The sequence below is a fragment of the Bufo gargarizans genome, chromosome 4, assembly GCF_014858855.1.
Source record: "Bufo gargarizans isolate SCDJY-AF-19 chromosome 4, ASM1485885v1, whole genome shotgun sequence".
In the NCBI taxonomy this organism is placed as follows: Eukaryota; Metazoa; Chordata; class Amphibia; order Anura; family Bufonidae; genus Bufo; species Bufo gargarizans.
The window spans coordinates 155,019,489-155,028,417 of NC_058083.1; positions in this window are offsets into that span (position 1 = coordinate 155,019,489).

Sequence of the window (8,929 nt, forward strand, 5' to 3'; positions counted from 1 at the left end):
TCTCCCATAAAGGGCTGGCCCAGGCCAAGGCCTTGTCCGAGAGCAGCGAGATCAAGAAGCCCACCTTAGGAAAGGCATGTGGCAGCAACTCGAAATAAATGCCCACCTGGTTAAGGAAACCTCGGCACTGAGTTGGCTCTCCCCCAAAGCGCTGTGGAAGGGGGGCAGAACCGGTCATACCCCGAGACACCGCAGGCGCAGCAACAGGTGTCGGGGTAGACTCTGGCGCAACAACCGGAGCGGCAGTAGGAGCGGGCCCAGGAGCGACAACCGACCCATCGGCAACGGAAGCGAAATGAGCCGTGCGTTCAAGCAGGGTTTGCAACGCCACAGCGAACCGACCCAACAGGTGATCCTGCTGATCAAGTCTGGCAACCAGCGTAGGTAGCGAGGATGGCCCTGTACCGTCAAAATTCATGGCTTGGTCCTAATGTCATGGAACCATGAACCAGACGTACAACAAGAGATAAGTGGAAATAAGGGGGCTTTATTGAAAATCAAGCAGTAAGCAAAAGTCCAAACGGATGGCTAAACCGAAGCAGGGTCTTGCGTAGACAAAGGTCAGGAACCGGAAGGGTAGTCAGACGAAGCCTGGATCAGGAACCAGCAGGGTAGTCAGACGAAGCCAGGATCAGGAACCAACGGGGTAGTCAGACGAGGCCAGGATCAGGAACCAGAAGCAGCAGCAGTCTTAGAAGCATGTGAACACAGGAGGACCAAGCAAGGAACTGAAGCCACAGACCTCCTATATATATGAGCTAGGCATCCAGCTCCTCCCAGTGGAAAGGAGAAGCCGCAGGGTGGGAGGCTACAAGAAACCCAGAAACCAAGATGGCCGCCAGCACATGTCAAACGAAGGAGAACAGTAAGAAGGTAAGACCATGACAGTGGGGTTTCTTGCTTACTTCATGAGAAATCTTTGCCGTTTACCATACGGTTTCGGAGTTAACTACGACTCCTTCCTCAGTGGTCATCTTTCTCATGAATGTGGCCAGTTTAAATACCTTCCCAGGTATGGTTCATTTTGGATTGTTTGTGTTATACCAAATATGTGGGGTGGATTCCTGTATGATCCTCAATGGGATCTCAGTATACTGGATAAGGTCATCTTCTTTTATTATTTTGTATAGAGAGACTTGTTAATATATAATTAAAATATATACGGTACAGAGCTAGGAAGATACATAATATTGCTTTGTATGGGTCATATGCATTACCATTGTTATTTGTTCTTAACACTTCTTATCTGTATTTATAGTAGCTCAATATATGTAATTTTTGAGGCATTGAGACATTTTTTTTTTTATTTACTATAGAGTGAAACTATAGTTTCATGTATAAAGATGATACATTTTGTATTTCACTCCAAATGTCAATTACAGAGAATATGTTTGTAATATGTAATTATTTGTTATTATAGTGATGTATGTGCGATGTCTCTTTATTTTAATTGAGTCTTGTGTCTTTTTGTGGTAACTATATATCCCATAATGTACTAACTATACGTTTATTTTCCCATTTTTAATAAGGTGCCTTAGATACAATTGCGTTTTTCTTGCGGTAATATAGTGTTTTTCAGTATTATTGCGATTTTCTTATTAGTTACTAGATCTTTATATTCCGGATATATCAATGTAAGCTCACTATTATATAGATCAGCTTCACTTATTTATATTCTATTTATTTGTTTTAAAGAGGGCTATTTCTACCCCAGACATGCACACAATCTCAGAAACAAATAAATAGAATAAAAATAAGTGAAGCAAATCTGTATAATAGTGAGTTTACATTGATATATTTGGAATATAAAGATCTAGTAACTAATGAGAAAAACGCAATAATATTGAAAAACTCAATATTACTGCAAGAAGAACGCAATTGTATCTAAGGCACCTTATTAAAAATGGGAAAATAAACGTATAGTTAGTACATTATGGGGTATATAGTTACCACAAAAAGACACAAGACTCAATTAAAATAAAGGGACATCGCACATACATCACTAATAAAAGGGAACTTTAGAATTACATATTACAAACATATTCTCTGTAATTGACATTTGGAGTAAAATACAAAATGTATCATCTTTAAACATGAAACTATAGTTTCACTCTATAGTAAATAGAAAATAAAAATGTCTCAATGCCTCAAAAATTGCTTATATTGAGCTACGATAAATACAGATAAGAAGTGTTAAGAACAAACAACATTGGTAATGCATATGACCCATACAAAGCAATATTATGTTTCTTCCTAGCTCTGTATATATTTTAATGATATATTAACAAGTCTCTATATACAAAATAATAAAAGAAGATGACCTTATCCAGTATACTGAGTTCCTATTGAGGATCATACAGGAATCCACCCCACATATTTGGTATAACACAAACAATCCAAATTGAACCATACCTGGGAAGGTATTTAAACTGGCCACATTCATGAGAAAGATGACCACTGAGGAAGGAGTCGTAGTTAACTCTGAAACGCGTATGGTAAACGGCAAAGATTTCTCATGAAGTAAGCAACAAACCCCACTTGATACAGTCTGAAAAATTTGAAAACTGAAGCGCTTCAGAAAAACCAGCAGGGAGAAGGATCGGTGACGCCATCTACACGTGGAACGCTGAAAAATCATATACTTAGTGAAACCTGGTCATGCACTAAATCGATCACATTCACAAGATTAACACCAGGGACCCACTGTACCGGCACATCCGCACTCATTTACCGAAGATCCCCAAGCACGATATTAGATATAACCACTGAAAATATCCATGGAGTCCGGACCACTGCTTACAAAACAAGCAACACGTGGGACGCCACGGTATATGCAGTAAGCCGGCAAATCCAGCGAAACAGTGAGTAAAATCAATGCTGAACATATATGCAAACAGCAACAGCTAAGTAACCATACAAATTACCATAGACTATCTCAAACATGGAGGATTACGGAATAGAAATCCACTGATCACGTACTCGGAGAGAAATACAACAGTATAATTAACATACCTTTTTCCACCAGCAAAATAACGCTCTTTAATGGTGCATACAATTGAAACAATTGGGCACTAAAAAAGATTATTCCTCACAAAGCAAGTGTATGTTCCATCTTGATACCAGCCAGGTTGGAGAAGTTATTGGATAACATTGCTACTGACATTCAGTCACATACACTGAGACTACAACCAATGTGCAATATATCAAGGATTTACAGAGATTTCATACTGCATGTTTTATTTTAGTTTTCTACATTGTTTTAAATGAATTGTTTTATATGAAATGTTTTATGTGCAATAAATACGCATTGTTTGAATACAAATCTCCATGTGCAACCAAGTGTAGGTGTGCCCTACTACTTTTTATTTCAATAATTGCAATGCCTGAAGATTGGGTGGATCTTTTCAGTAGGAGCACCCATTTCATAGGTTTCATAAGCAGGTGAGTCATCTCTAAAAATAAACACCACTAATATTCAGTATCATATCTACAGTTGGTCAGTTAAGTATGTTATCTGAGATATTTACACTTGTGGCTCCAGCCCCATGAGATGCCCCCTCTTTTCTTGTTTACACAGGGCTAAAAAACCTATTTAGTAGCTCAGCTTTCTCTTGATCCCTAGTGACCAACACCCTGTTAACATTATTTATCGGCCCTACATGTTCTGACCTTGGTTTCTTACATTTATGTATTTGAAGAATGTTTTAGGGTTGATCTTACTTTCTTTGGCCACCTGCATTTACCTGTACTAACTCTGTCACAGAGTTTTGCTATTTTGTCTCCCTGTCTGGAACATCAGTAACACATATCCCAGAAACCTTGCTCCAACTAGAGGACTCTCAGGCCAGTAACCAACAATTATCTATCTGCCCTCCCAACCAAATGAATATAATGTGCTAAATTCTATATCACCAGAGATTATGATTCCTCCATCAACTTTTCTAGTAGCTTAGAACTAAGCTGACCCCTCAGGTGCCGCACCCCTCCCTCCCCAGTATTAAAATCATTGGTGGCCAGTGCGGCCCCCCCACCCCCACCCCCCCATTAAAATCATTGGTAGTTAGTGCAGCCCCCCCCCTATTAAAATCATTGGTGTCCAGTGCGGCCTCCCCTCTCCCCCCCCACCCTTAATTAAAATCATTGGTGGCTAGTGCGTCGCCCCACCCACCACCTATTAAAATCATTGGTGTCCAGTGCGGCCTCCCCTCTCCCCCACCCCTAATTAAAATCATTCTACTGCAGTCCTGGCTGCCATGGTTACTTAGCACTTTTAGCAGCATTATACTTACGTGTGCTGTCTGTGGCCGGCCGCTCCTCCTACTGGTAAGTGACAGGTCTGTGCTATAAGCAATGCGCCGCACAGACCTTTCACTTACCAGTAGGAGAAGCGCCGGCCGGCCACAGACAGCGCAGGTAAGTATAATCCTGCTAAAAGTGCTGAGTAACCATGGCAGCTAGGACTGCAGTAGCGTCCTGGCTGCCATGGTAACCGATCGGAGCCCCAGCGATTAAACTGGGACTTCGATCTGAACTGCCGCTCCGCTGCCACCAATGATGGGGGGGTTGTTAACCTGTGGCCACTGCCACCAATAATTTTAATTAGGAGTGGGGGAGTCTGCACAGGACACCAATGATTTTAATGGGGGGGGGCCTACACTAACCACCAATGATTTTATCGGGGGGGGGGGGTGAGGGTGGGGGGGCCGCACTGGCCACCAATTATTTTAATACTGTGGAGGGAGGGGGGCCGCACTGGCCACCAATGATTTTAATACTGGGGAGGGAGGGGGGTCTGCGGCACCTGAGGGTTTAATTGTGCAGATCTCAGCCCCCTGTAAAAGATTGGGTGCTGCCAGGCAGCAGGGGGAAGTTAGGTACACAGTTCTTAGTATATTCAAACTTATCATCACCTTGGGAACGCCTCTGTTAGAATATACTGTCGGATCTGAGTTTTCACAATATTGAAAACTCAGATCTGAAAAAGCTAATACTATTATTTTCCATTATAACCATGCTATAACAGAAAATAATAAAGTGAAGTTCGGGTCCCCATTGACTTCAATGGGGTTCGGGTTCAGGTCCAAGTTCGTATCAAGTTCGGGTCCCGAACCCGAATTTTTTTTAAAAGTTCGGCCGAACTCCCAAACCCGAACATCTATGTGTTCACTCAACTCTAGTAAGGAGCCAGGAGGAACAACAATACAAAAGGGAAAAGCAAGATCAAGTTAAACTCATGCTGGGGTCAAAGCCAAGAGGTCACGTCAAATGCAGGAGGTAGCAAGATTGAGGTAAAAAACCGGAGTCGAGGTTAAAACACAACAAAAGACTAACAGATGATATGCTGGTGAATGAAATAAGACCAATCACAGGCAACCTGTGACTAGCAGGCTGCCTGTTTAAATAGCCCTTTTCGGTGCTCAGCTCCTCTGCTGCTCGCCTGCTGCCATGGAGATGAGGACGCAGGCTGCGTTCTTGACTCTCTCTTTGCGCAGGGCTGCCGGCGGCGCTGCGAAGGAATCACCCGTCGCCGGCCCCTCGTTACAGTACCCCCCTTTCCACAAGGGGCCACCGGACCTATAGTCACTGGAGTGGGCTTCTCTGGATGGGCAAGATGGAATTTTTTTACCAATCAGGTAGCATGCATCTTACTCGCTGGTACCCAAGACCTCTCTTCAGGACCAAAACCCTTCCAATGGACTAAATACTGGAAAGAATTCCGGACCTTTCTTACATCGATAATCATAGAGTTCTTAAATTTGAGTTGCCCAGCAACCTCCACTGGTGGCGGAGACTCTTGTGAAGGGGATACAGATGACACATATTTTTTTAGTAAATATTTATGAAACACATTATGGATGCAAAAGGAGTCAGGCAGTCTTAGTTTAAAAGATACAGGATTAATAATACTCATAACCTCATATGGCTCAATAAATCGCGGTGCAAACTAATTGGAAGGCACTTTTAGAGATAGATTTTTGGTGGATAACCATACCTTCTCACCCACCCTAAAATCCACCCCACGAAAGCGCTTTTTATTAACCTTGATATTTTGAACCTCCTGAGCTTTTTTGAGGTTCGAAGGAACCTGTGCCCAGACTGTGCACAGTTCTCTAGCCAACCTATCCGCCTCAGGAATTTGCAAGGAAGTTGGTGAAAAATAATTAAATTGTGGATGGAAACCAAGGTTACAGAAAAAAGGAGACACCCCGGTGGATGAGTTCACCTGGTTGTTAATGGCGAATTCGGCCAAGGGTAGATGTCTCACCCACAACTGTTGGTTGTCAGAAACATAACACCTCAAAAACTGCTCCAAAGACTGATTCAAACATTCCGTTTGACCATTAGTTTCAGGGTGAAAGGCCGAAGAAAAAGACAAAGAAATATCACACAAGACAAAAAGCCCTCCAAAAGCTAGAGATGAACTGAACGCCTCTATCTGACTCCACATTTTCTGAAATCCTGTGTCGACGTACCACATGATCTATGAACAGAGAAGCTAGAGTCTTAGCATTGGGCAGCTTTGCCAGTGGAACAAAATCGGTGATAAAATCCATGGAAATATGAGACCAAGGTCTACTAGGGCTGGGCAGTGGTCGTAACTCACCCGCCGGATGGGATCTGGGAGTTTTGGCTCTGGCACACACTTCACATGAAGACACATAAGAGTGGACATTTCTAGATAACGTGGGCCACCAGTAGGACATGGAGACGAGGTCCTTGGTGGCATTAATACCCGGATGTCCACTAAACACTGAATTATGGCACTCACCCAACAGTCAGAGGCGTAAATGACCTGGAACAATTTATCTGTAGAGGATTGTACCGAAGCTACAATAGGTTCTGTCCTGACTGTATTTCAGTAGTTAGATCGGAGGACACCGAAGCCACAATGATACCTGCTGGCGATATTGGTTCTGGAGGAGTATCCGGAGGTTGAAAAGCACAAAAACTTTGGGACAAGGCATCGGATTTAACATTTTTCCTTCCTGGTCTAAAAGTAATACAAAAGTTAAAACGTGTAAAGAACAATGCCCATCTTGCTTGTCTGGGATTCAAACGTTTAGCAGATTCCAAATACAATACATTTTTGTGATCAGTAAGAACTGTAATGCAATGTTGAGCCCCCTCCAAAAAATAACGCCATTCCTCAAAGGCCCATTTAATAGCGAGTACCTCTCGGTTCCCAATGTCGTAATTTCTCTTAGTGGGAGAGAACTTACAAGAGAAGAACGCACAGGTTCTCAGATTTGTGAGATTTAATGACCCCTGAGAGAGAACGGCTCCTACTTCATCTTCAGATGCATCAACCTCAACAACAAAAGGCTTTTCTTGATCCGGCTAAACCAGGATTGGGGCATTAACAAAACTCTTCCTGAGAGTTTCGAAGGCTTTTATGGTCTCAGATGGCCAATTTACTAGATCCGACCCCTTCCTGTTAAGGTCGGTAAGAGGTTTAGCGACCACCAAAATATTTTTAATAAATTTCCGATAATAATTGGAAAACCCCAACTCTGACCAAATATTAAAAATCACACAAAGGAGTGTTAAAGGCAGTTTTTTACTCGTCTCCCTCTATTAATTCGAATCAGATTATAAGCCCCCCTTAAACTGAGTTTCGTGAACCAACGGGCCACAAGCATCTGATTGAACAGGTCTGGAATGAATGGCAAAAAGTATTGATTTTTAATAGTAATTTTGTTCAATTCTCTATAATTAATACAGGGTCTCAGACCCCCATCTTTTTTTCCACAAAAAAATAACCCTGTCCCCATAGGTGATACCAAGGGTCTAATATGACCTTTTATTAAACTTTCCTTCAAATATTTCCTCATAGAGGCTTGTTCAGGTTATAAATACGACCCTTTGAGTATTTGGATCCTGTAATGAGATTTATGGCACAATCATATGATCTATGGGGTGGAAGGTTCTCAGTGTCAGATGTGTAAAAAAACATCAGCAAAGTCATAAATGTATGTTGGAAGAGTTTTTGATCCACTAGTGATTCCAGCCTGAATAACCAGTAGACAATATGAATTACATTTAGGTCCCCATTTCTCTATTTCACCCGTGGACCAATTAATGACAGGGTTATGAATCTGGAGCCAAGGCATGCCCAAATCACCTCCAGAGGTAAATTCTCTAATATCAAAAAAGAACAAATTTCCTTATAACAAGCCCCCACAGTCAAGGTCACCTCAGTAGTACAAAATTTGACCGCCTCGCCCACTAAAGGAGTAGAATCAATAGCAACAATGTAGATTGGGTTAGGGAGAGACAAAATGGGTACTCCAATAGAGAGAGCAAAATTATGATCAAGAAAATTTGAGACGGAGCCTGAATCAATAAAGGCCTCCAAGTCACCCTTACAAGAACCTAAATAAATAACCACCAGTACTAGTAATTTCTTTTTGACCACATCTTGGAGTACCTTATCCTTTGGGACTTCCGATTTGGATGATCTCCTGGAGGAAGGGATCTTGGGGCATAGTCGTACCCAGTGGTCAGAGTCTCTACAGTAGAAGCATGTATCCCTTTGGCGTTGTTGATCTCTTCTGGTCATCCAAAGTTGCATGGGTTCTTCAAGATGATTTTCCACCTTGACTCCCATAGGTAAGGAGTCTGCTTTGCCCACCACCTGTGGAAAGAACAGATGTTCCCGCTGCCTTTCTCTGATGCGTCGGTCCAGTCTAACGGCTAGGGTCATAGTCTACTCTAAAGTGTCAGGACTAGGGATGAGCGAACTCGAACTGTATAGTTCGGGTTCGTACCGAATTTTGGGGTGTCCGTGACACGGACCCGAACCCGGACATTTTCGTAAAAGTCCGGGTTCGGGTTCGGTGTTCGTCGCTTTCTTCGCGCTTTTGTGACGCTTTCTTGGCGCTTTTTGAAAGGCTGCAAAGCAGCCAATCAACAAGCGTCATACTACTTG